The sequence below is a fragment of the Tiliqua scincoides genome, chromosome 10 (assembly GCF_035046505.1).
Source record: "Tiliqua scincoides isolate rTilSci1 chromosome 10, rTilSci1.hap2, whole genome shotgun sequence".
NCBI classification, from domain to species: domain Eukaryota; kingdom Metazoa; phylum Chordata; class Lepidosauria; order Squamata; family Scincidae; genus Tiliqua; species Tiliqua scincoides.
The window spans coordinates 18,405,701-18,431,014 of NC_089830.1; the positions used below are offsets into that span (position 1 = coordinate 18,405,701).

General features: G+C 47.4%; 1 pseudogene; it reads right to left on the minus strand.

Annotated features, from left to right (window-relative positions):
• Nucleotides 1-4,740: 4,740 nt before the first annotated feature.
• LOC136661730 (5S ribosomal RNA) lies at nt 4,741-4,857 on the minus strand (annotated as a pseudogene).
• Nucleotides 4,858-25,314: the final 20,457 nt, after the last annotated feature.

A 25,314-nucleotide genomic window follows, 5' to 3' on the forward strand; every position in this document is an offset into this window, starting at 1 on the left:
AGTACCTGTGACATCCATCTTCACCAACCTGCAATATTTAAAAATGGTTTTGAAGTTTGGTGGTGGTGTTTTTTTCCCCCACTAGCTCTTTCCATGGTAAGTGCTTTTACTCTACCATGTGTGAACCGTTGGTATTTTTAAAGGAACAGAACATAAAGAGGAGTAGTAGCTAGGGATACAGCATATGTTTTGATTGAAGATGTGTTCAGTTTCAATCCCTGGCATCTTCAGGTGAGGCTAGAGAAGACCTCTGTCTGGAAAGCAGCTGTCGGTTTGTTGAAAATGATGACACAGGCCAAGTGAATACAATCCATCTACTGATGAACTCAGCAGAAACCAGTTTCAGAAGATGCATACCCAGATGTCTAAGTCATGCTTTCCACATGCGCTGCCTCCGACGCTTCCTTGGCATCACCTGGCAGGACAAAGTTCCAAACAACACAGTCCTGGAACGAGCTGGAATCCCTACATGTATGCACTGCTGAAACAGAGACGCCTGCGTTGGCTTGGTCATTTTGTGAGAATGGATGATGGCCGGATCCCAAAGGATCTCCTCTATGGAGAATTCATGCAAGGAAAGTTCCTCGTGCAAGGAAAGTTCCTACAGGTAGACCACAGCTGTGATACAAGGACATCTGCAAGAGGGATCTGAAGGCCTTAGGAGTGGACCTCAACAGGTGGAAAACCCTGGCCTCTGAGCGGCCCACTTGGAGGCAGGCTGTGCAGCATGGCCTTTCCCAGTTTGAAGAGACACTTGGCCAACAGTCTGAGGCAAAGAGGCAAAGAAGGAAGGCCCACAGCCAGGGAGACAGACCAGGGACACACTACACTTGCTCCCAGTGTGGAAGGGATTGTCACTCCCAAATCAGCCTTTTCAGCCACACTAGACGCTGTTCCAGAACCACCTTTCAGAGCACGATACCAGAGTCTTTCGAGACTAAAGGTTGCCAACAACAAGTCATGCCCACCTCTTCCTTTTTATTAGCAGTGGTAATGGGGCTATTGTACAGTCAGTTCTCGTTATTTGCTAGGGTTAGGTTCCTGAAAAACCTAGTGGATACCAGTTTAGCAGATACTGAACCATTGAGCCTAAGGGGAAAATGGGGTTAGATTCCAGGGTACCCTCTTCACCATACACTCTATGAACTTTATGAACCTGAATCATAACTTGAAGTCTATGGGGCTGGGTGATAGCAAGGGCTCATCCACATCTCCAGCATCTGAAGCTTCCTCCTCTTTGCTGGATATCCCTTGACGCATTGAAGCTTGTGGTGATGGTGATTTCTCCATCCCTTGACTCATTGAACGTTTTCTGGCCCAACAATGAGGCCTCGGAGATGAACAGTGGGGAGAGGGTTGCTTCACACGTTCTCCTCCTCCACCTGCCTCTTGGCTACTTCCCTTGGCTTGCTCCAGCTCCAGACCAGCCCTCAGGTAGTCTCCAGAGACCTCTCAGCATCAGCTTCTCATCATTGCCAGGTTGTGAAGGTTCAGCTGGAGTCCCCAGGATGGTGGGGCAAGTCTGGAAGGGGACTCAAACATGTCTGATGATTCTCTGTGGGCCAATACCCGTTTGATGCGGCACCGGCACAGTATTAGCAGATAATGAGAACAGAGTAGCAGATAACAGGATATAGGTGGCAATTCTACCCCTCGCAGATAGCAAATTTCTAAATTCACATAGAGTGAGAACTGACTATAGTACCTTCACCTTATGACCTATGCAAGTCCATTTCCCTATGAAGTCTCTGTGCACGGAAGCCTGTTCCCATCAGCCTGAGATGGATTTGCTATTTCTCCAGGTCTGCGATCTATACACACAGACACCTGCATCACTGTTTTAATTACCAAAGTAGAGAGATAATTTTTTAGTCACTGGCAAAGTTCAAAAACAAATTAAGTTTAACCTTTGGTTGCTATAGAACCTGGCTTTTCCCCTCTCCTGTTCCAAGGCGTTGGTTGAAAGAGCTAAGAACGTCACTCGCTCGGAGACAGAGCGAGATAAATGGGGAGACAAACTCCACACTACACGGAAGACCCACAATTGGATCTCCCACTGTTTTCGTTTTTCAATGAAATGCAATTACAGGGTGAGGAATGGACTGCCAATATGAGCAGAGCAAAGAGACAGGGACGGTGTTGGATCCGTTCCCCAGACACTGTTTTCCTGTTCAAGAACTCTCTCCCTGTTTCAGATTGCTCCCTGGAGGGTGGCACTTTTTTAGGATACAAGCATAGATGGCCATTACCTTTAAAAGGGGATTCAGTACGTGCATGGAGGACATCAACCAATGGCCAAAGTCTGTATCTGGCATGAACTCCAGGTTTCCCCTCTGAGTTGGCTCTCCTTTTCCTATTGAGTTTGTCTGGAGTCGCAGCACACCCTAACCCTAACTCAGAGGAACAGACTCAGAACCACATGAGTTTGGAAGGTCCCCTTATTTAAACCAAACTTAGAATCAAATGGGTAAAACTGCAAGACAGGAGATTCTGGTTGGACATCAGGCAGAAAACCTTGGTTTTAAGGGCAGTTCAGCAGTGGAACAGATTGCCAAGGGAGGTGGTGAATTCTTCCTTCCCGAAGATCTCCAAGCAGAAACTCAACACTCACCTGCTGGAGATGCTCTAGGACGATTTCCTGCAGTAGACCAGGGGGTTGGACTAGATGTCCTTGTAGGTACCTTCCAACTCTATGGTTCTAATTCCGGGGAAAGCCTTAGAAAATGGTGGGACTAGCATTGTTTTGTCCTTTTCCTGCCTTTCTGTTTGCCCCGTACTGGATCTTCTGCATTAAAAACAAAGCATGCTTTGTTTGGGTTTCCTTTTATGTTTGGCTGATTTTAGGTTCTTTTCTCCTTCATTTTAACAAAGGAACACTCTTTGTTTATGAATACCATTGAGCGCTGCCTTTGGGACTCTGTAGCTTTGGCCTAAACCCACATCAATCTCAACTATTTGATTCTATGCTTCTGAAATGCTAGCCTTTAGAGGATTTGATTGTCAGGGTGAATTAAATAAGAAAGTATGGTCTGTAGACCTTTCAGGTGCTCCAGTATTTGTAGTAATCCATATACAAATATTTATTATTTGGATTGGGCAGAAAATCAGTTTTCCTTACAACTGTCCCACTTGTCAAAAAATCTTAGGCTACAATCCTATGGGATGTTCTTTTCCCTCTCACACAACACTGGAACCAGGGGACAGCCGCTCAAATTGAGTGTTGGGAGGGTTAGGAGGGTTGGGAGGGCTGCTCTTGGTGTGAGCAAGAAGCATCTTGGATGCCCTCCATGTGAGAGATGGAGCTGCTTATCGGCCTGCGTGGGAGAACCGGAGGCCGGAAGTGAGACCAGACCGGGAAGATCCATTCTGAAATGTTGTTGGTTCTTGAAAGGGAGAACCTCTATGATTGTAAAAATCCCCTGGAGAGATTTAGAAATGCCTGCCTGTGTAAACCGCCTTGAATAAAGTCAGAGGAGTAGTCCGATGACTAGAAAGGCGGTATATAAATACCTTGTTGTTGTTGTTAGGACAGACAAAAGAAAATACATCTTTACCCAGCATGTAATTCATCTGTGGAACTCCTTGCCACAGGATGTGGTGATGGCACCTGGCCTAGATGCCTTTAAAAGGGGATTGGGCAAATTTCTGGAGGAAAAGTCCTTTAAAGGTTTGGAAGCCATGATGTGTGCATGCAACCTCCTGATTTCAGAATTAGGCTAGCTCAGAATGCCACAAGGGAGGGCACCAGGATGCAGGTCTCTGGTTGTTTTGTGGGATCCCTGAGGCATCTGGTGGGCCTGATACAGAGGGGCTCTTCTTATGTTCTTAGTAAACCCCACTGAACAAAGTGGAACCTCCAAGTAAGCATGCATGTCAATGTCAATGTCAATAAATGGGATATGAGATGGTCCCAATCTAGTCCCCCACCATTAGCACCGATGCAGCCATGCCAAGAGGGCACTCTATGGACAGATGGTTTGCTTTGAAGTGCTTCCAAAGTTGCCACCAAGGAAAAGATGCCTTGAATCCACATCCTTTCGCTCTTGAAATCCAAGCTCACGTTGGTTTTCCCACATCACCCTACGGAAAGCCCTGCCAAGGAGGCAAGAGGCCGGCGAATTGAGTTTCAGCGCTCATCCCAACAAGGACTCCAGCATGGAAAGTCTTTTGCTTTCAAGTCATTTGGAAATGCCGTGAAACTGGTGGGCAGAGAGACTTCTGAGGCTGTAGCCGAGACCGCGCGCGGCGCATGTGTTTTATGCCTGAACTGTACATGCGGTAGTGAATAGAGCTCATAAAAGATGGATGCATTCTTGTTCCTTTTGCCGCTTTTGATTTATTATTTACTTTGCTTTTTCCAACCCTTTCGAGGCGTTGTAAATCATCAGAATCATTTTTCTCCTCTGCTTGGCTAGTTGTGAGGGAGAAACCAAAGGGAGATGGTTGTATAGAGCTTCTGATACCGCAGGGTTGCTGCTACACCCACACACACAGAGAAAGAGAGAGACGCATTATTTTAAGTCCGGTTGGCAACCTTCAGTCTCGAAAGACTATGGTATATAAACAAACCTACAGCACCCGGTATTCCCAGGCGGTCTCCCATCCAAGTACTAACCAGGTCTGACCCTGCATAGCTTCCGAGATCATGGTATAAGCCTACAGCACCCAGTATTCCCAGGCAGTCTCCCATCCAAGTACTAACCAGGCTTGACCCTGCTTAGCTTCCGAGATCATGGTATAAGCCTACAGCACCCAGTATTCCCAGGCGGTCTCCCATCCAAGTACTAACCAGGCCTGACCCTGCTTAGCTTCTGAGATCAGACGAGATCAGGCATGTGCAGGGTAACAGTTAAAAACCTCCAGAATATACTTGGTAGATCCTGGTAGCTTGTCACATTTCCTGTTGGCTGTGTCATACACCCCTTATTGTCTCCATGAATGCTGATCCCCACCAGAGGATTTGCAGGCACCTATCAAATTCATCATACCAAGTTGTGAGGTCAACAAGTCTTGTGTTTCTTACAGACCAATCCTCATCCGCCCTGGAGCAAGCAGGCCAGCAGGCCTGCCCCACATCCAAAGCACGGTTCAGGCTGGTTGGGGCTCAGCCAGGGTCAAGGGGAATTCATTCCCCTTCCCACAAGTAAAGCCGGAGCAGACCCAATGGGACGACTTGGATCCGTGTCACCTCAAGAGGTGGTGCAAATCGGAGCAGCCTGGAGCTGCTCCGGGCCACCCTGGAACGGGGTTAGGGTCTGACACAAGTGCCAGATCCTGGCCTCACCCCCGCTCACCTTCCAGCCGCCTTTGTGCCCGCCCGCCCACCCCACTCCACCACAGACTCCTGCACTGGCTTCCTGGGTGACCTTGGGCCAGTCGCTTTCTCTCAGCCTCACCTACCTCACAGGGTTGTTGTGCGGGGAGCAGCTGTGTGCACCGCCCTGAGCTCTTTGGAGGAAGCGCGGTATAAAAATGTGGAAAATAAATAAATAATAGTCTGACTCCCCAGAAAAGCGGTTTTTTGGAGATTGTAAAGGGACATGTTTTTCCCCCTTCTCCAGGGATCAGCTGGTCCTTCTTATCTGCAGTGGCCATCATTGTTGAGACTAAACCGTGGTTTAAAAAATCAATGTATAAAAAGGTTGGACCTTTACTGGGATTTGGATAACCTTGCCGACCTCTTGCACGTCCTCCGAGATCTTGATCCTGCTCTGCCTTCTGCCCAACCACGACACATTCCACAAGATGAGTCCCATTGGCTCCAGCCAAAGGCCTACCCAGTCTAACACCCTGTTTCCCACAGCTGCCACAGGTGCCTCTATGCATTGGCATCCTTCAGTCTCAGAAGACTATGGGATCGCGCTCGGAATGGTGGTTCTGGAACAGAATGTCCTCTCCAGAGCACGAAGCCTGGGTAAAGTAGATATGGAGGATAGACTGTTTCCCATGCAGCAAATCCCCCCTCTACACGTCACTGAAATGGTCCAATGGAAAGGCAGAAGGCAATACGTTTGGTTCCAGCGGCGTCGCAGGAGTTGCCAGAACATGACTGTGTTCGGCCATGAACTGCCTCAGGGACTCCGGCTCCGGATTTTGCCTCACGGTTGACTCCTGGAGCCTTTTCCATAACTGGATGTAGCCACAAGGTAGTGGAGGTTTGGGATCAGAGTTTTCCTTCTCTCAGATGAGCTGCCTTCCCAGGCTGACGAGTCCCACCTACCCAGTGGCTGTTTAGTCACCTCTTACGACAAGTACAGCCAAACTGAGGGCCTATTCTTATCCCCCAGCCCCCAGGGGTGACATCTGGGATGTCAAGACTTGCGCGTGAATTGGATTAAAGTGAGGGAGAGGTGCGCATAGTCAGCCTCACTCTCTCTTCCCAGATTCCATCTTGCTCCAATGGCAGGACAAAAGTCGAGACAGTTGAAGATGTGCTGGACGCAGTGGTTGACGAGGGCATCTTTCGTGTCTTGCCGTGCTCTTAGTGTACCACGTCGCTTACAGAAACCACCTTCATGACCGTTGGTCCTATTCTAGTTGGTCTCATCCGCTCAATCCGCCGGAGTCTGTCTTCACATGCTCGGGATAGACAAGTCCCAATCTTGCCAAAGGTCAATGACCGGATGGCTACCCTCAACCTGGTTTGGCAGCCTGTCGAAGCTGTTCCCTGGGGTGTGGCCACTGTATATGCTACAGCTACTGGGAGCCACAGGTGAGAGGTGAGTGACAGGTGGGGACCAAAGGTGGACGAGCTGCCCTAAAAGGGCATGACATGCCCCTACACCAGAGGCACTACCCTTCCCTGAACACCCCATACACCCCTCTATGAAGTTCATGTGAAGGCAATAAGCCTGTCCTACTGTTGCTTCTCAACCCCTTGTATCCACAAGTAGGTTGCTTTTCAACCTGGAGTTGGACATGCACCCCATCAGGATGGGTAGACCTCATTTTGCAAATGCTGGAGTGGGAGAAAAGTATCTGAAATAAAAGGAAAAACAAAGGAAAACACAGACTGTGTCCCTGAGTGGTTTGGTGCAAGGCTGATTCAATTTAAAATATTTCTTTTGCTGCCAGTGAAAGAACAAATTTGACGGACTTGAATGGGCGGCTGGAATACGCAGTTCTTTTTTTTTATGCGTTACCTTTGTGCTTGTTTTCTCATCTCTTCACTGATTTATCTGCTGACCTATTTCCTCTGTCTCTAAGTAGGTCCAGCTGGGCATTTGCTCTGGAGGAGCTCAGCAAGAGCCCAGCAGGCATCAATATCTAGGACAGAGTCAAGTGGACTTGGGGACCGTCCATTGGGAGGTAACTAGGACTGCCTGCTAGTTCAAGCTATTTAGTGGATTTTCAGGGGTTGAATGACAGCTTCACCCATGACATGTCACCGTCTCTCAATAATGGCAACCGCTTTCAGTCAAGCCCAACAGGGCAATCCAGGCTTATAGATGAGCCAGCACAGGCCCTCTGCGCCAGCAACCAAGTGTCATGAACGTCCCATAAAGCACAATTATGCCAACTTGGGAGTCAGCTGGGCTGGTACAAAGGCCCATGCCAGCTCCCAGAGGTCAGCCTCTACACTAGCTGAAGAAGGTACTTTTGCACCAGTCCAGGAAGGCCAGTGCAGGGGGTGGGTGATGGGAGGGCATTTTGGAGACAGGAAGGGGACATTTTTGGGTGGAGGTTGATCGGGCCCAGGAGGGGGGGTGAGAACAGTGGTGGCAGCCCATGCTGAATCTGAACCCTCATCCCTGGCCTGAGCAGCCTTACACGGGCTGCCAAGATTTGTGCTAGCAAGTTCACTGGTGCAGATCCATGTAGCCCCATAGGGGTGGCTGGGACACAACATGAGGTAAGAGGGAAAATATCCCTTTAGCCCAAGTCTCTAGACTTGGACTCTAACCACCTCCCAACCTGTACTGGAGAGAGCACAGGCTAGTTGACCTTCCTGTTCCAGTGTAGGTTAGGACTGGGTGGCCTGGCTTCTACATTCTCAGCTCTGAAGAGGGGCTTTCAGGGTGCGCTTTCATGAAAGTGTCTCCATGCTCACATTGTGCACCAGTGGGGGTGGGGAGAATAGAGTTGGGCTTTAATCTAAGGCAGGGGTGCCCAAACCCCGGCCCTGGGGCCACTTGCGGCCCTTGAATTTATTTAAATTTTAAATTTAAATTGATTCTTTTCCCCCCCGGCTCCGGACGCAGTGTCAGAGAGATGATGTGGCCCTCCTGCCAAAAACTTTAGACACCCCTGATCTAAGGCCTCATGCATATGAAGTGTGTGCTCTACCACCAAACTATAACCTGTCCTTGTTAGAGATGCTTCTGAAACTCCCCTCATTTCAATGTCGATGTTCCAAATGAGCATTGAAAAAATCCTTCGTTTGATTGTACATCATTCATTTTGTGTGGTGTTTCACCAATGTGCAGAGATGCATGTGGGAATCAATAAAACACTATATATAAAAAAAAAAAAAGAATCTTGAGGCAGATGTACCTTTGATATGACATATCAAGATTACTTTTTGGCAGTGCCCTTTTCCCCGGGCACATGCGCTCATGGGTTAACATACTGAAAGAAGAGAAAGCAGCAGCAAAGTATCTGTGCTCCAGTTCTGGAATTAATTTAAGAAATTAAAGCAGAATTCAGATGGAGTGCAGTATATGACAGAGTGAAGCAGAGGCCTAATAAAGAAATGGACCAAAGGAAATTTTCTCATCCTTTCTCCCTAGCAGTGCTTGTAAAGGAAATAAAACACTGAGGCAATAAAGTCTTGTGGATGTAGCCTTAAGAACATAAGAAGAGCCCCGCTGGATCAGGCCAAAGGCCCATCTAGTCCAGATTCCTGTATCTCACAGTGGCCCACTAAATGCCCCAGGGAGCACACCAGATAACAAGAGACCTGCATCCTGGTGCCCTCCCCTGCATCTGGCATAGCCTTAGAAATGATCTGAGCAGAGAATTAGTGTTGTCCGGTCAGTCACATCCAAAACGCTGAGATTTCTGATGCCACAAGGTGGGGCCTGGTGATGTCATAATACATGGTCTGGTGATGTCACTAGGTGATGAGATTGGGTCTGATGATGCCACAAGGTGGGGCCTGGTGATGTCACAAGACTGCCTTGAAAAATGGGGGGGAAAGAGGCTACCAAGGCAGAGTCTAATAGCTGAGGCTCCTGAATAATCTGCAATTAACTTTTGCTGCCTATCCCTCTGAGACAAACAGATAAAGCTAAAAAAAAAAAACCCAGGTCCATTGGGGCAAACCGCGAGCTCCACTGAAAAGTCAGAGTTCACACGCACACTCTGTCTTGCAAACAGAGCCAGGGAGGAGATGGACTGCATAGGACCTTTGAGAAAAGATATTTTGAACCAAGGCACAGGGTGGAGGCTGGAAACACCTTTATGAAGTGTAACAGCACCGATTCCACTGCAAAATCCATTTATCTCCTTTCTTCCTCGGAGCCTCCACCGCATGCATAAATGATGAACTTGTAAGTGATGAACCTGCCCCCTCTTTAGGTGTGAAATGAATGTTTATAGGCATTGAGTAAATCCACGATCTCACGGGTGAGCAGCAGGATATTAAACAGGATGCCTCTGTGTGATCGTGTGTGTGTGTGTGTGTGTGCGCGTGTGGCCAGTGCGCACTGGTGAAAGCTGATGTGAGGTCTTCTCCCGGGCAGCTATGACCTCTTTGCCTTTAAGTGACACGTCCAATCATCCTGACAGAGTGACAAAGTCGTCAAGAGCTCAAAAGCCCTGGCAGGGAGCGACCCAAAGAAACAATGATGGAGTGAGGCTCTCAAAAAACTAAGAAAAAGAGGCTTAATTGCTGTCCTTCCTTTAGTTCTCTCTCTCTCTCACCATCCCGGCCCCCATTAATACCACAATCACCTTTAATTTGTAAGTGTAATCGAAAGGGGCTTCTGAAAAAAATGTATGCAGGTTCTGGTTTCCTGACAGCATGCCAAAGATGACCATATCACCACAGACTGGATGCAACCGTACACACCAGTGCATGGGGTTTGCTGCTTTGGGGTGCCTTCTAATCCCATTCAGCAGCCATGCACATGCCTGATCTTGTATGATCTCGGAAGCTAAGCAGGGTCAGGCCTGGTTAGTACTTGGATGGGAGACCGCCTGGGAATACCGGGTGCTATAGGCTTATACCATAGTCTTTTGAGACTGAAGGTTGCCAACCATTTTCAATGCAAAGATTGCATCTCAGTTGTGGAAGTGAAGACAAAGGAACGGAAACAGCACATAAGGCTCCGCCGGTCCAAGTCCTTTCTCCACCATCACCATCTAACATGGTGCAGCAAAGTGCCAACCTCACTTTGGGCAGCGTCTTGCCATGCCTAATACTGCCCAGCAGGCATGCATGCAGTTTACCTGGTGGCGTGCTGTTCTGCCAAATCCCAATCCACTGGGCCTTGTGCCCGCTTAAGGCTAATTAGCTTCCCTTGTTAAACTCACAAGTGCAGCAGGCAAAAGTCAGAGTCCAGTACCAGTCCAAGGTCAAGCTCTGGTCAGGTCAGGTCTCCTCTGGATCAGGTAGTGTCTCCCTCTGAGTCAGGGTAGCCTTTGGTCCTTCTGAAGCTGCCTTTTATCCTTGGATGTCTCATAATCCAAAATGCAGCTCAGCTGTGAGCTACCTTGCTAGCCCCTTGTTAAATCCAAATTAGGCTCAGCTGAGCCATCTCTTCAGTCCTTGTCCATTCAAAGTCCCATCAAGGTCAAATGAAGCTCAGGTGTCCATCAGAGTCCCATTGGCCTTGATTGATTACAGCTGTGGAGCCAGCCCTTCCCTTCCCAGAGCTGTCAACCAGCTGTCAAAACATGGAATCGCTGTCAACACCACAGCATCCACCTGATGATCTTCTGATCTTCCATTACACGTGCCCGCAATGGACCTGCAGCAATTCCTCTTGGACCTTGGATTTTAGAAAGGAAGACAGGGATGGAGAGGAAGAGGAAGCAGGGAGAAGACTGTCCTCTCCCACATGACTCCTCTTCCACTCACGCCCTTCTTCCTTTGAAGCAACCAAGGCGGAAAAGGCAGCATCACCAGGTCAAGATAATCTATGTGTGTACATGCTGGGCAGCATTTGTTTGACTGTGATGTAACCTTTGGGCACACTGTTTTGAAATTTAGCATCTGGGGCCATACTTACCTGACCCAAGGGAGAAGCCTGCCTAGTGGGCACAGGGCTGGGTGCAAGCTGGGCAAGGCTGGAATGGTCTCAGTGGGGCATGGCGTGGTCCACTGCTCCATTAAGTGGAGCATATCTGCACATGCTGGAGTGTCCTTAGTAGAAAAGGAGGCAACCAGGCCAGGTGGGTGGAGCCAGGAAAGGGGAGGTGCCAACCCAGGGGAAGTGTAGTGACATCGAGGAAGATATTACGAGGAGATAGGGTGTGGTGTCTACAGTGCCCCTTGCTCTAAGTAATGCAGGATTAAAGCCCAGGTGGTAGCTGGAGGTGTGCTGCACAGCTGCAGCCACTAGAGGCTAAAGTGAACCTGGGAGCATATAAACAGCACCTGGAGGAACTAGCAGTTTGGGTTGTAGGAGGAGTACAGGTTGGAGACTGACTTGGCTTACGGACTTTGGAATCTGACCCTGGACTTTGACTTGGATACCCTGACTGATTTGACTGACTTACCTGGAACCTGTAACTTGGCTTATTGGCTCTGGACTCTGATTTGGCAACTCTCATTGATTGGACTGGTTTACTTGGAATCTGTGGACTGGAACTGGACTCTGACTTTTGCTTGCTGCACTGGTGAGTTTCACAAGGGAAACTAATCAGTCTTAGGTGGGCATGAGGCCCAGTGGATTGGGATTTGGCAGAACAGGAAGATGAGGAGAAGGCCAGCCCTAAGAAAGGTTTTTGCTGGGGGCTGGTTGTTAGCTGGAAGGAAGGTTCAAGAACCTTAGGAAGCTGGGGAAGGCCCTGGGGATGAAGAGGGCTTCTGTAAACCCTGCCTTTGCTCTGAAACCTTAGGAGAAAGAGGGAGATAGCCCTGGGGAGAGAAGTCCGGTGCACAAGGCACTGGAAGCCTTATGTAGCCTGCTGCACTTGTATGCCTGTCTTTGTAATTGCCTGAGATTTTTGGGGAGCATTTATGGGCTGTTTTCTCCTTGTTTTTCCTTTTTCTTTATTTTTTTTTAACCAAGTTGGCTTGCTGAGGATGCAACTTTCTAAGATCTATGGCACACAATATGCACTATGGTATTTGTACAGCACAAGCCTGCATGATGAGAGCATGCAAAGCATTCGGTCCACCGCATTAAAAAGAGTCCTGCTGGTTCTGATCAAAAGTTCACGAAGTTCAGCATCCAGTAGCTTGCAATATGTTTCCTGGAATGCTGCAAAAAAGGGGCAGGAAGTCTACATCCCGATCAGTGGTGTAATTAGGCTTTGCATTGCCTGTTGTGGGAGGCCAGTGCATCACCCTCACAATGGACCTCCTATGTAGTGGGTGGGGCAGTACCCCAGGCAGTAGGTGTGGTGATACACCATTGCCTGACCCCTGTTGATTTTTGGGCTATAACTTTGGATAGAATAGAGGTATTTCAGCACAGTTTGTTTCATTGCATTCTGCATAAAATTACATATTGAATGATATAGGACATAATGGTATTATTCAAAAATACCATGGTTTTAAAAATTTTTGGCCAGTGGTGGTGTCACCCACCCAGCCACCCCGCCATATACGTCACCTGGTGCGGCACGGCTAGTCACTAGACTCTAGTCACTCTGTTGATCCCTATGCTATGGTTGTTCCTTAGCAACTGCTACTCAGCAGGATCCTGTTTGTGAATTTGGAGGTTCCATATGGCCATAGATGGACCTATCTTCCTTCAGAGCAGGTTCCATGCAGTGCAACATCTGGGGGTGCTTCTCCCTTGAAAACTCCCGTAAGGTTATGAGTTTGGAGAAATTGTGAGTGACTTATGATGCTGTCTGGAAATGGGATATCCAATGAGGTTCTTGAGTGCTGGGGTGATTTTATAGCTCATGGATTTCAGTGCCAGGAAGAGCCAGGGGCATTCCATCTTTGGAAGAAGCAGAAATAGAAGTGAACTCATATTTTTGAGACAAACTTTTTGCCTCCTCTGGCCGACTTTGACCACATTGGCCAAGCACTATGAGCATGCATGTGTATTGGTTTGGTCTTCTATGAAGAAGCTCAGCTGTACAACGCTTATGTAAAAATGACTGCAATCCTAACCGCACTTTCCTAAGAGTAAACCCCATTGAAGAAAATAGAACTTCTGATTAGGATTGTGCCCAATGATTTGGGCACTACCAACTTCATGAACAAAATGTTTGTACTTTGAAGGCAGCCACACTTCCTCCCCACCCCCACCCGGAAGCTTGCATCCAATGAATATTGTGGTGTTCGTTCTAAGTCAAGCGTCATCTTGGAGCTACGATCACCACAAGATGCAGTGGTCTTGGGGCTTAGGGGAAACCTATTTTGAAAGGAGAGGGACAGAGCACTCTTTTGTATGGGGAAGGACCCAGAGTTCATTTCCAGTGGAAAGGGTTTCAAGTTAATTTTGAAGTTGATTCACTTAAAAGATTTATAGATCGCTTTTCTGGTACTCAAAGATGAGCAACATAGAAATAAAGCATTCAAAAGGTAAAACATCTGAATAAAAAATAAAACCATTAAAACAATTATAAATAAATAATGATACAAGAGCAGATTAGAATGTAGAAGAGCTATAACATAAAAGCCGAGATGAGAGAGATTCCTGGAGAATCTCTGCCATTCAAACTAAACAGCAAATGAACCACTGATCTTACACCACCTATGTTCACATTTTGGACAAAATCTGCAACCTCTAAGCCCTCCCCCCCATTCTCTACCTGAGAAAGGTCTTTGAGTCTATTCCATATGATCAGATCAACAGCTTTTGCCTTCCTCCTCCTTAATGTATAGCCATCTTATTTAAGAAGCTTGTAGAAACTAAATTGGAGACTTTCCCCTATTTCTTAGTGAGCTGGCTTTCAGTGGCCTAGATTACACTCATGTGGGAAATTTTTAGTTGAAATTTTAATCTTATTTATATTCTGCAAGTTTTTTTTTTTGCTGTTAATATTTTATATTCCGTATGTTTATGATTTCTGAGTGTTTCTGTGCTTCATCCAGAATGGAACCAATTGTGTCTGCAATGACTATTTATTATTACTACTTATTATTATTTTATCATTGTCACCATCCTTGCTATTGTAATGGTGATATTGCGGAGCAATATGCACAGCACTATGGCGAACTCGTGCAAGGAGAACTCTATGGAGAACTCGTGCAAGGAAAGCGCCCTACAGGTAGACCACAGCTGCGATACAAGGACATCTGCAAGAGGGATCTGAAGGCCTTAGCGATGGACCTCAACAAGTGGGAAACCCTGGCCTCTGAGCGGCCCGCTTGGAGGCAGGCTGTGCAGCATGGCCTTTCCCAGTTTGAAGAGACACTTGGCCAACAGTCTGAGGCTAAGAGGCAAAGAAGGAAGGCCCATAGCCAGGGAGACAGACCAGGGACAGACTGCACTTGCTCCCAGTGTGGAAGGGATTGTCACTCCCGGATTGGCCTTTTCAGCCACACTAGACGCTGTGCCAGAACCACCTTTCAGAGCGCGTTACCATAGTCTTTCGAGACTGAAGGTTGCCAATACAATACAAAAATACAATATGCACAGCACTTTACAGAATACCAAACATTTAGGAACCCTACCCCAAGAAACTTAAAAATTTGAATTCATTGTAAGGAAAATGTTTAACTTTTTTTTTAAAAAAACATACATTAATACAATAAAGAGGCAGCACAGGGGAAGAGAGGGGCAAGGCTAAATGTGGAACACCATGCATTTAAGTCTACAGCACAATTCGGTACATATCTGTTCAGAACTAAACCCCATTGAGTTCAATGGGGCTTACTCCCAAGTAAGCGGACATAGCACTGCAGTCCGATCAGTTGCACTCAAGCTTCTTATCAATAGGGGGTGAGGACTCGGGATCAAAGTATAGGGGACACTAGAAGACAAGACCATGATTCCACTCTGAAACTTTGCCCTGTTTTCAAAAATCAGGCTTAAGGGAGGGGGGGGGAGTTATTTGAACCAGGATCATAGCATGGAAGATCTAACCCCTGCTGACTGGGTAAGAGGCACTTTTTCAAGTGGGTCTTCTTCTTTCGTTTAGCAGGGGGAGAGTAACTGGCCCTCCTCACTCCAGCAGTATCTTTTCTAGTGGCTGTCTGCTGGTGTTCGTTTTAGAGTGTGAGCCCTTTTGGGACAGGGAGCCATTAGTTATTTGATTTTCTCTGTAAACTGTGTTGTGAACTTTTTGTCGAAAAGCGGTATATAAAAACCATTGTTAGTAATAATAATAATAACCCTTTCCACCTGCAAGGCAGCCCCAATCTAAATTTCTCTACAAAGCAGCTATTAGCCACAGGGGAGGAATATGGTGTCTATAAATTTCTCTCCTCCACAATTAGCAGCTTTAGGAGAAGCGGTTATACTTGGGGGTTTGGTATAGGGACACCAGAATTAAACAGTTTTTTCCCCAAACCATAGCATTCCAAGTCTCACCTAGTTTGTCCACCAAGGGTTTGGCGGAAGTCTTCATGGAGACATTATGGTGTGGGGAGAGATTTGAAGTAATTTGGCAGTTTTTGAAACTCCTTAAAAACTTTGAAACCAGCAGATTGCAGGACCTTGTCAATTTCACTGATATTTTGCAAGGAAGCTTCTCAGTATCACTGATATTTGGGGAGTGGCTTCTCTGCTAATAAATAATGGCTGGGAGTCCTGGACCCATATGCTGAATGGGAACAGCTTAATGATGCCTACCATGGAGTCTCAGCTGAGATGGAAGACCAGATATTTATTTATTTATTTATTTATTTTTTATTAGCTTTATGCCCCGCCTTTCCACCCCACTTAAGGGCCCTCAAGGCAGCTTACAACATTATTTGAATACGCCAAAAATGGTTGGTAACCTTCAGTCTCGAAAGACTATGGTACAAGCCTACAGCACCCGGTATTCCCAGGCGGTCTCCCATCCAAGTACTAACCAGGCCTGACCCTGCTTAGCTTCCGAGATCAGACAAGATCAGGCATGTGCAGGCCAACAACAGTGCTAAAAACATTGAAAAAATAAAAACCACAAAACCAATAAAACACAATTGAATCACAGATTAAAAGAATTCATAAGAAAGATTTCCTAAAACGATATCCCCTCTGGTGTGTTTTAGCACTTCAGGATGTTATCCTTTGAACTAAAAATGCATTGGTTCTTCAATCCCTTCCCCTTTGCTTGTTGTTTGGACATTTAACGTCATTGGATATTCTCATGAAAAGGTGAACTCCCTTTACGGGGGAAAAAAAAAATAGACTCTCACCCTGTTATTGCTCCAGACACTTGTCTCTAGCTGAGAGTCAAGTCAAGAGCCCCCCAGCCTAGTTAATTCCATTTCAGTTCACTTGAATCTCTGAGACACTCCTTGAATGAGCAAGCAAAGCAGAGGTTCAAGTGAACTGAGGGGTTGTTAACCCAGGATGATGAGTTGTGTAAACAAAGCCCTGTCCCGCACAAGTATCCTACTGGGTAGCCTAGACATTTGCAGAGCCCCAGGTATTTGCCTCTGATAAAATATGTCTACCAAGCTGTGTCTTTGGTCCCATCAGGAAATGTAATAAACTTATGCTTAAGAACATAAGAAGAGCCCCGCTGGATCAGGCCAAAGGCCCATCTAGTCCAGCTTCCTGTATCTCACAGTGGCCCATCAAATGCCCCAGGGAGCACACAAGACAACAGACACATCCTGCGTCCTGGTGCCCTCCCCTGCATCTGACAATCAGAGGCAGCCTGCCTCTAAAACCAAGAGCTTGCGCATACCTACTATGACTTGTAATCCGTAATGAACTTCTCCTCCAAAATTTCTCCTCCAGAACTTTCGAGGGAGCTTCTATGAGGGCAGTCAATATTGTTTCCTCCAGGGGAGAGTTCCGCCCAGAGAGTAATGAATATCCCATCTGACCATGCTTCATCCCAGCACAGCATTTGGGAGTGCTGGTGCCGTCAAGAATATTACTGTGGCTTCAAAGGAGAGAAGGAGGAAGAGAAAGATCCTCACCATGCCACGTGGTGAATCAATAATGTTGCCTTTCCATTTGTACTGCCTGCAGTGCTTTCTGCCGTCGCTGCGGGATGAGAGAACAGGGAAGAGCACCAGGGGACTGGCTGGGGGAATTTTGCTTCCGGCTCCAAGATAAAGAGAAGCATGAAAAGGAAGCATCCCTTTGTTACTGCTCTTGATGGGTGATTGACAGCAGAGTCTCTCTCCTGTATGCTCCTGTTGAGTCTAGGTGCCATAAGCGAAGGACGTCTGCATTTTTTACAAAATCCCCCAACTTCTGCAACCACAGGAAAACCAAATTAGGCTGACTTCTGCCAGCCTTTCTCAAATTATGGGTTGGGACCCACTAGGTGGGTCGCAAGCCAGTTTCAGGCAGGTCACATGGCACCTAACTCAGCCACCATTGAAAATACAACGATACCATTCTGAGCTTCCTTAGACCCTTTAGAAGGGTCACTTGGACAAACTGGGATTGTCAGCCATTGATCTATAGCAGTGTTTCTCAACCAGTAGTATGGGTACCATCAGTGGTACTTGAAGTGGTGTTTGGTGGTGCTCACAGGGCCCCTGGACACTTGCTATCTGGCAGCAAGACCAGGAATGTGACACAACAGTGGTAGGATTCTTGGTTCGGCAGGCGGAGCTCCAAAGCATGCTTTTCCCATCCATGAAAAAAGCTCTCCCATCCACCCTGAGCCTCTTATTGGTTTTTATCATGTCACGTCTGGCCTTCCAACCCAGATGTCATCACCAGTTATTTCCAGTGCTACTTCAAATAGGTGGACCATGTGAAGTGTTACAGCAGAAGACAAACGTTGAGAAACGTTGATCAGCTTTGAGTCAGGGTTGGAATGCCTGGAAGGAGAAGGGAATAGACAGTTGCTGGCTGTCTCCTCCAAGCCATGAGCCCACACTAAACTGGGGGAGGGAGCATGAAGAGTGTTCGGACCGCTGCATGTTAATTGTGTACATTCTAATTAAGTGGCAGCCCGTTTAATCCAAGCTCCTCGTCTCATTGGGGTATCTTCTGGGCAAACGAGAAAAGAGGCTTGCAAGATGGAAGTGAGCATTCAAGAAAGGATTCACCCAAGGCAGAGATGGGGCAGAGGAGGGGAGAACGCAAAGAGACACGGAACAATGGCTTGCTTGCAGATGTGCACCCTGCCCAGGGGCAGCATGTAACTTAAACAGCGAGCTGCCCCTTCTCCTTAGAACAACGGCTTTGATGGATCCGGCTGCAGGCAGAGTCTCTGTCGCTGTGGAGGCGGCCACCCACAAGCTGAACAGTCGCTTTCCGCATCTGTCCTCCTGCCTTTCATGCCTGCATTTTGCCGTCCCTTCTGTTTGGCCTTGGTAAATGGCCAAGGTCGTGGGCAGGGAGCAATTTATTTTTCACAAAAGGGAAGGAAGCGCCGTTCAGAGACAGACGCAATGCTCTGGTGATGAGGGTTGGAAACCCTGGGAGCCATAGGATGTTTCTGGTTGAACCCTAGTGGGAACTGGGTAGAAGTTAGTGGCTGCCAGTGGTGTCACTGGGGGGGAGGGGGTGCGGTGCGTTTAGACCGCACCGGGTGATGCGTACAGGGGCGCGACACCACTACATGCCTAATTTTTTTTTAAAATCTTGATATTTTTGAATAATACCGTCATGTTCTATATCAGGGGTGTCCAAAGTTTTTGGCAGGAGGGCCACATCAGCTCTCTAACAATATGTTGGGGGCTGGAGAAAAAAAGAATTAATTTACATTTAAAATTTGAATAAATTAACATAAGTTTACATAAATGAATATATTAAAGATGAACTTAGATGAATGGATGAAGGTCTTGCGATATCTCAAGGCCTATAAAAGACCTTGCACAAAGCAAGGCTGACCTTTCCTTTGCTGCCACTACTGCATCACAGAGGTGAAACAGCAAGCAGTGGAGGTAGCCCTTTTCCCACAGGTCACGCGAGAGGTCAAACAGTTGCCCTCATGCTGAGATTAGTTGCGTTGGGCCAGAGCGGGCTCCAATAAATCTCCAGAGGCTCATTGAAGACTGGGAGCTCCTGAGGGCCGCATTGAGTGGCCTTGAGGGCCGCAAGTGGCCCCAGGGCTGGGGTTTGGGCACCCCTGTTCTATATCAATGGATGTGTAATTTCATGCAGAATACAATGAAGCAAACTGAGTTGAGATATCTGTTCTATCAAATATTCTAGCCACAAAATCAGTGGGGGCTGGGTGATTGTACATCACCATGCCCACTGCATGGGAAAAGGTCCATTATAGGGGTGACATGCTGGCCTCTTGCACCAAGTGAATCAAACCTAGTGATGCCACTGGTGGCTGCACATAAGGTAGTCTCCTGTAGGAATGAATACAATCTCCAATAGCAGAGCCAGATTGCCCTCAGTGGGAATCTCATAGTATTTCCTTCCATCCTCTTCTGGTGCATTGGCATTTAGGAAGGTGGAAAGCACGGCCTCTGAAAGTAATTTTATCAGGGGGTGCAAAGTTTCTTTACGGCCCCTTCCCTTCTCCATGTGATCATAGTTTCATACAATCTACGAAATGACAATATATGAAACTAGGTAGACTTACACAAAAATGTGAATACAGGTTGAGCCTCATTATTCGCATGGGTTCCGTTCCAAGCACTCACATGGATGGCAAAAAACGCACTATAGCAAATCAATTTTAAAAAAACAAAAGTTTCTTTGCTCCGGTGATTTAAAAACAGCCTTGCTGACCTTTGTGATGTAAGATAAGAGTCATTAAGAAGACAATCATCAATCGGTCCTCCAAGAGCTTAGAAAGGTGCTTCACTCAGTCCCTCCCTTCACCAATGCAAAGTGATCACCTTTCTTTCACCTGCTCAGGGGGTAGGGAGGGGTTGCCTGGAGAGAGGAGGATTGATGGTCAGCCAGCTGTCCCCCCCTCATTAACAAGGCTATTGTTAATGGACTGTTCAGTTTTTTAAACTGATTTTAAAGAGTTGCGTTTTTCCCCTTCTCCAGGGATCAGCACATTCCTTCTCATTTGCAGGGGCCATTCGTGTTGAGTCAAATCCGTGTATAAAAAAATCAGTGTATAACAAGGCTGGACCTGTAATTGTCTTCACACAATACATGCAAAGATTTTCTGAGATCCCAGGAAATTGCTAGCTTCCCTCCTTTGGCTCCCAAATCCCCTTTTCAACCCTGGGCCAGGTCCGATGTACCCCTTGCAAGCCCCTCTCATGGCCCCTGGAAAGGTAGGGAAGTGTGAGATCCCAGGAAAGCCTCCTTCTTTGACTCCTGGGCCCAGGTAAAATTTAGCCCCTGCACTCCTCTCTCATAGGATCTGGGTGACAGTAGAGTAATCAGCAAAAGTACCCCCTCCCAATGGTAAAAATAGGTCTCACCACTCAGGCTAGTTGCTATCAAGAAAATAGACACAGGAGCAGAGGCTTGATTAAGGTTTCATAAGAAATATTTTAGTTACAGTTCATAATTGTATACACGCACCTTCTGATTTTGCTCAGTGGCTCTAATACATTAATACAAGGAATCCTACAACTGCGTGCAAGTCTGGTGAGAATGAGCTTGGTGAACATTGAGCCCTGGCACAGCGCAGCCTTCTCCTGCGAAGGTCTGGAGAGAAGAGAGGAATGTAAGAAGGAGGGAGGAAGGAAATAGTGGCTGCATATGTTTTTTCAGTAGTGCTGGTGAGGTGTACATAAGTCCCCTCTCAGCATGCTCGGGTCACATATGTTTTTCATATGTTCATATCTAACATGCTCACCATGTTCTGTGCTTGTTGTTTGTTAACGAGTTGAGCTAGAAGCATGCCTGTGATGTCACTTCCTGCTAGATGCAAAGCATATGCGGCCAGTGTTAGGGTGAAGCAACCCCCTTTCATCATAGCAGTCCCTCCCTTCACCAATGCAAAGTGATCACCTTTCTTTCACCTGCTCAGGGGGTAGGGAGGGGTTGCCTGGAGAGAGGAGGATTGATGGTCAGCCAGCTGCCCCCCCCCCTCATTAACAAGGCTATTTAAAGGACTGTTCAGTTTTTTAAACTGATTTTAAAGGGGTGCATTTTTCCCCTTCTCCAGGGACCTGCAAAGGGGTGCCACCCCCTTTGCGTGACAGCCGTGACCTCTTGTGAACCCCATCAAGCCTGACACCCCTGGAGTGGCAGGCACCCCCAGGACTGGACAAACAATAATAATAAACAATGGTTGTATTTCCCGATTCTTTCCTTATTGCACATCTCTGAGCACATTTTTTGCGTTCAAAACTATGATTCATAAATGCCATGAACATTTTCTTGGGCTTCAACATTAGACGATGCTAACGGCCATAATTTTCTGTCATAAGGAATATGAGGTTCTTGTTATTTAGATATCAACAAATGTTTTCATTCTGGCATCTTCCTCTTCACCACATTCCTGTCCAGCAGGCCCTGTCTCCTGTGCATACTGTGCCAGGCTGTGTGCAGCAAAGCGCACTGAATGGGTGCCAAAGGCATTAGCCTGTGCGGCTTGTCCTCCCATCACATCTTGCTTGACACAGATTTCTGCTAATCCCTTTGCAATGCAGGTCACCTGCAGCTTGAGTCTCAGGTTTAGCAGGGATCAGCTTGCAGGTGCCTCTAATTTAATCACCCTTTTGGTAATGGTGGTGCTCTGCGGGGCTGTTCAAAAACCTGGATTTAGAGAGCCAGCCGGGGAAATGAGGGAGCCAAACCGGTGACGGCTGCAAGGAAATCCTTTGCCTAAAGTGGGAAATTTGGCACAATGGTAGCCAAAACCGCCTGCTCAAGAGATCTGCAAAATGCAGAAATGGCATCAGGGTCATCAGGTCAGGCAAAGAAGTCCTTGCCTCTTAATGTGCGTTGTTTCAGATGCTAGAGATGAAGAAGGGACGTAGATATGCTCAAAACAGTAGGAGGGTGGCAGTGGCATAGCTAAGGAGGGGGGCAGAGGGGTCAACTGCCCTAGGCACCATGCCTTGAGGGGGATGTCAAGGGGATGCCTTTCAGAGGCCTCATGGAGGCCTTAGAAAGGCACTTCCCAATTTTGCTGAAATCTGGTCTTCTGTATTTCTCAGGCCTGCCAGACTCTTTCTGAGGCTGGGAGGGGGGGTATATGGAGGGGTGTTAAAAATTTATGGGCTCCAGGTACCAGATGCCCCAGCTATGCCACCGGAGGGTGGTTTAAACCAAACGTTCGGCTCTGTTCTGCTACTTCTGATTTTCCAAGGGTGCTTAATGAAACCATTATGTTCAGATAATTATGGTTTCTTTGTTCCTGGAGCAGCCAGGCTTTGCCATCTGTGCTGCCAGGTAAGTGCGGTGTCGTGACACACCAGGTGCTGAGAGGGAATCTCTTGCTGCATTCGCAGCCCTGGGGGCCAGGTGTGATTGTGGGAGGTTGCTCAAGTTTGCTTGCAACACTCGATCTCCCTGTCTTGCCCATCCTTTCCTGCCCTTTCATTAGGGCAATGGAGCCACCACTTCCTTTACCTCACCTAGGGACCCCCCCATTGGGACAGAGAAGCAAGTCTGGCAAACAAAAGGATTGGGTTCTTTACTGGAAGTCAGTGAATAAGTTGCAGATGTTTTTCAGGGGAAAGTGCGCCTGGTTATCTGGATGTAGAGCTATTAATGTGACAGAAAAATCTCATCTAGCCCAGTAAATGAATTTCAGGCAGTAGTGTAGCTAAGGGACCTGGCACCCGGGGCACAAACATTTTTAACATCCCCATACCACATATCCTCATAACACACAACTCCTCATTTTTTGACAACCCCCATATGACATCTCAGAGACCTTTCTGAAGCCCTGGGTACCACACCTTGAGAAGGTGTCTTAGAGGCTCCGAAAGGCACTTCTGGAAAGGCCTCTAAGATACCTCTCAAGGTGAGGTACCCAGGACAATGTACCCCCCCCACCAACCTCCCTTAGCTATGCCACTGATTTCAGGGTTCCTAGAGGGAAACATAAAAAAAATTCCAAAAAAACCCAAATGAGGTCCGTCCGTCCCCCCAAAAAGTGAAATTCATCAGGGGTTTCTCCTGCAAATTATTCATCCCAGGCAGTCCTACCAACTACTGCTCTTTTTCCTTCGCTCCCTTAACTAATAATAGGAATTGGTACTTTTGTTATGCTTTTTGAGCACGCAAAGCCATGCACATGTATTACCTTGACGGAATCCTCACCACTGCCTGGCTCCACTTGTTCATGCGCGGATCATGACGGTCGCTGAGGAGCCGGGCCATAAATATTGTGAAGGCACCAACTCTGCTGGCACGGAGCGACGGGCAAAGAGGAAAGCCACAAGGTTGGAATGGATTAGGCATTGTGCTGTCTTGGAGCTTGCAAACTGGGCGAAGAGTGACCTCTTGAAATCATGGCTCTCTTGTTTTTAAGAGGAGGGAGAGCAACTGGACCTATTCAAGCTAGCAGAGCTTCTCTCCTAGTGGGTGTGTCTCCTTTCGGTCTTTTTAAAGCTCTTTCAGGACAGGAAACTATCTTTTTCTTAATTTTATGTTAACCACTGCGTGAGTCCTTGTTGAAAAGTGGTACATCAATATTTTTTGAAATAACAACCACCTCCATGTAGTGGAAGTGAGTACAGTGGGTCCTCAGTATCCTTTGGGGATCCATTGTTGTTTTAGGCAACCTTCAGTCTCGAAAGACTCTGGTATCGCGCTCTGAATGGTGGTTCTGGAACAGCGTCTAGTGTGGCAGGAAAGGCCGATTCGGGAGTGACAATCCCTTCCACACCGGGAGCAAGTGCAGTCTGTCCCTGGTCTGTCTCCCTGGCTATGGGCCTTCCTTCTTTGCCTCTTTGCCTCCATCTGTTGGCCAAGTGTCTCTTCAAAGTGGGAAAGGCCATGCTGCACAGCCTGCCTCCAAGTGGGCGGCTCAGAGGCCAGGGTTTCCCACCTGTTGAGGTCCACTCCTAAGGCCTTCAGATCCCTCTTGCAGATGTCCTTGTATTGCAGCTGATCCATTCCAAGACTTACTATGGATATCGATTTCTGTGGATAATTAAATCCACTTAAAACCTTCAAAGGACCTCCCGAAGGTGACCAGAAGTGCCTTCTGAGCCCCTCCAGGAGGCTTTCTGCAGCCCCAGGGAAGCCATGCGCAGCTTCCCTGCCCCTCAGAACACCTCCTGGACACAACAGGAAGGCACTTTCAGCAGTGGCATCACTAGGGTTCGCGTCACCCGGTGCGGGAGGCCAGCGCGTCACCCCCCCTGCAGCGGGCGGGGCAACACTCTAGGTGGTGGGCATGGTGATCTACCATCGCCCCACCCCCACTGGGTTTTTGGCTGTGCCTTTTGACAGACTAAAGATATTTCAACGTAGTTTGTTTCATCGCATTCTGCATGAAATTACACGTTGATTGATATATAACATGATGGTATTATTCCTCCAAACTCTGATTTTAGTGATGTTGGTCACTAGTGGTGACACCTCCCTCCAGGGTGTCAACTTACTAACACCTTATTGGAGCAGTTCTCAAACTTTTAGCACTGGGACCCACTTCTTAGAACGACAATCTGTCCAGGACCCATCATAAAGCAAATTAAAATAAATAATTATAAATAAATTCAAGTAAAATCAATAAATAAGGGAAGGCCAGCCCTGTTTCACCAAGTGAATTTTCTCTGTAGCCTGCCTGCAATAACACCCCCCCCCCAAAGAAAAATTTTCACCCCTACCCAGTACCCAGTTCAACTTAGGTTCTTATATTTCAAGCATATCACTATCAGGACCCACCTGGCTTTGCAAGTCTGAGAGCCCAATCCTATGCCTGTCTACTCAAAAGTAAGTCCGATTATAGTCAGTGGAGCTTACTCCCAGGAAAGTGTGGCTAGAACTGTAGCCTAAAACAGAAAAAAATTTCACCTTACCTTGTCAAGCCTGTTTCATTCTTTTTATGGGGGGGCTGCATTCTGGAGCATTTGTTGAGCTCCAGTTGCATCAAATCAGGACCATTCTGCTGGCCTCACATTTCCCTTTGCTTGACCTGCCCAGGAGCCAAGGCACGTTTGCTTACTTGCGAGTAAACATGACCATGTGGCTTAGTTTTGCTTTCCATAGGGCTCAATACATTCGCCAGCTTGGAGGGAGGTACCTCCTTCTCTGCTGTTTTTGGGGGGCTACATTCATTGGATCAGGACTA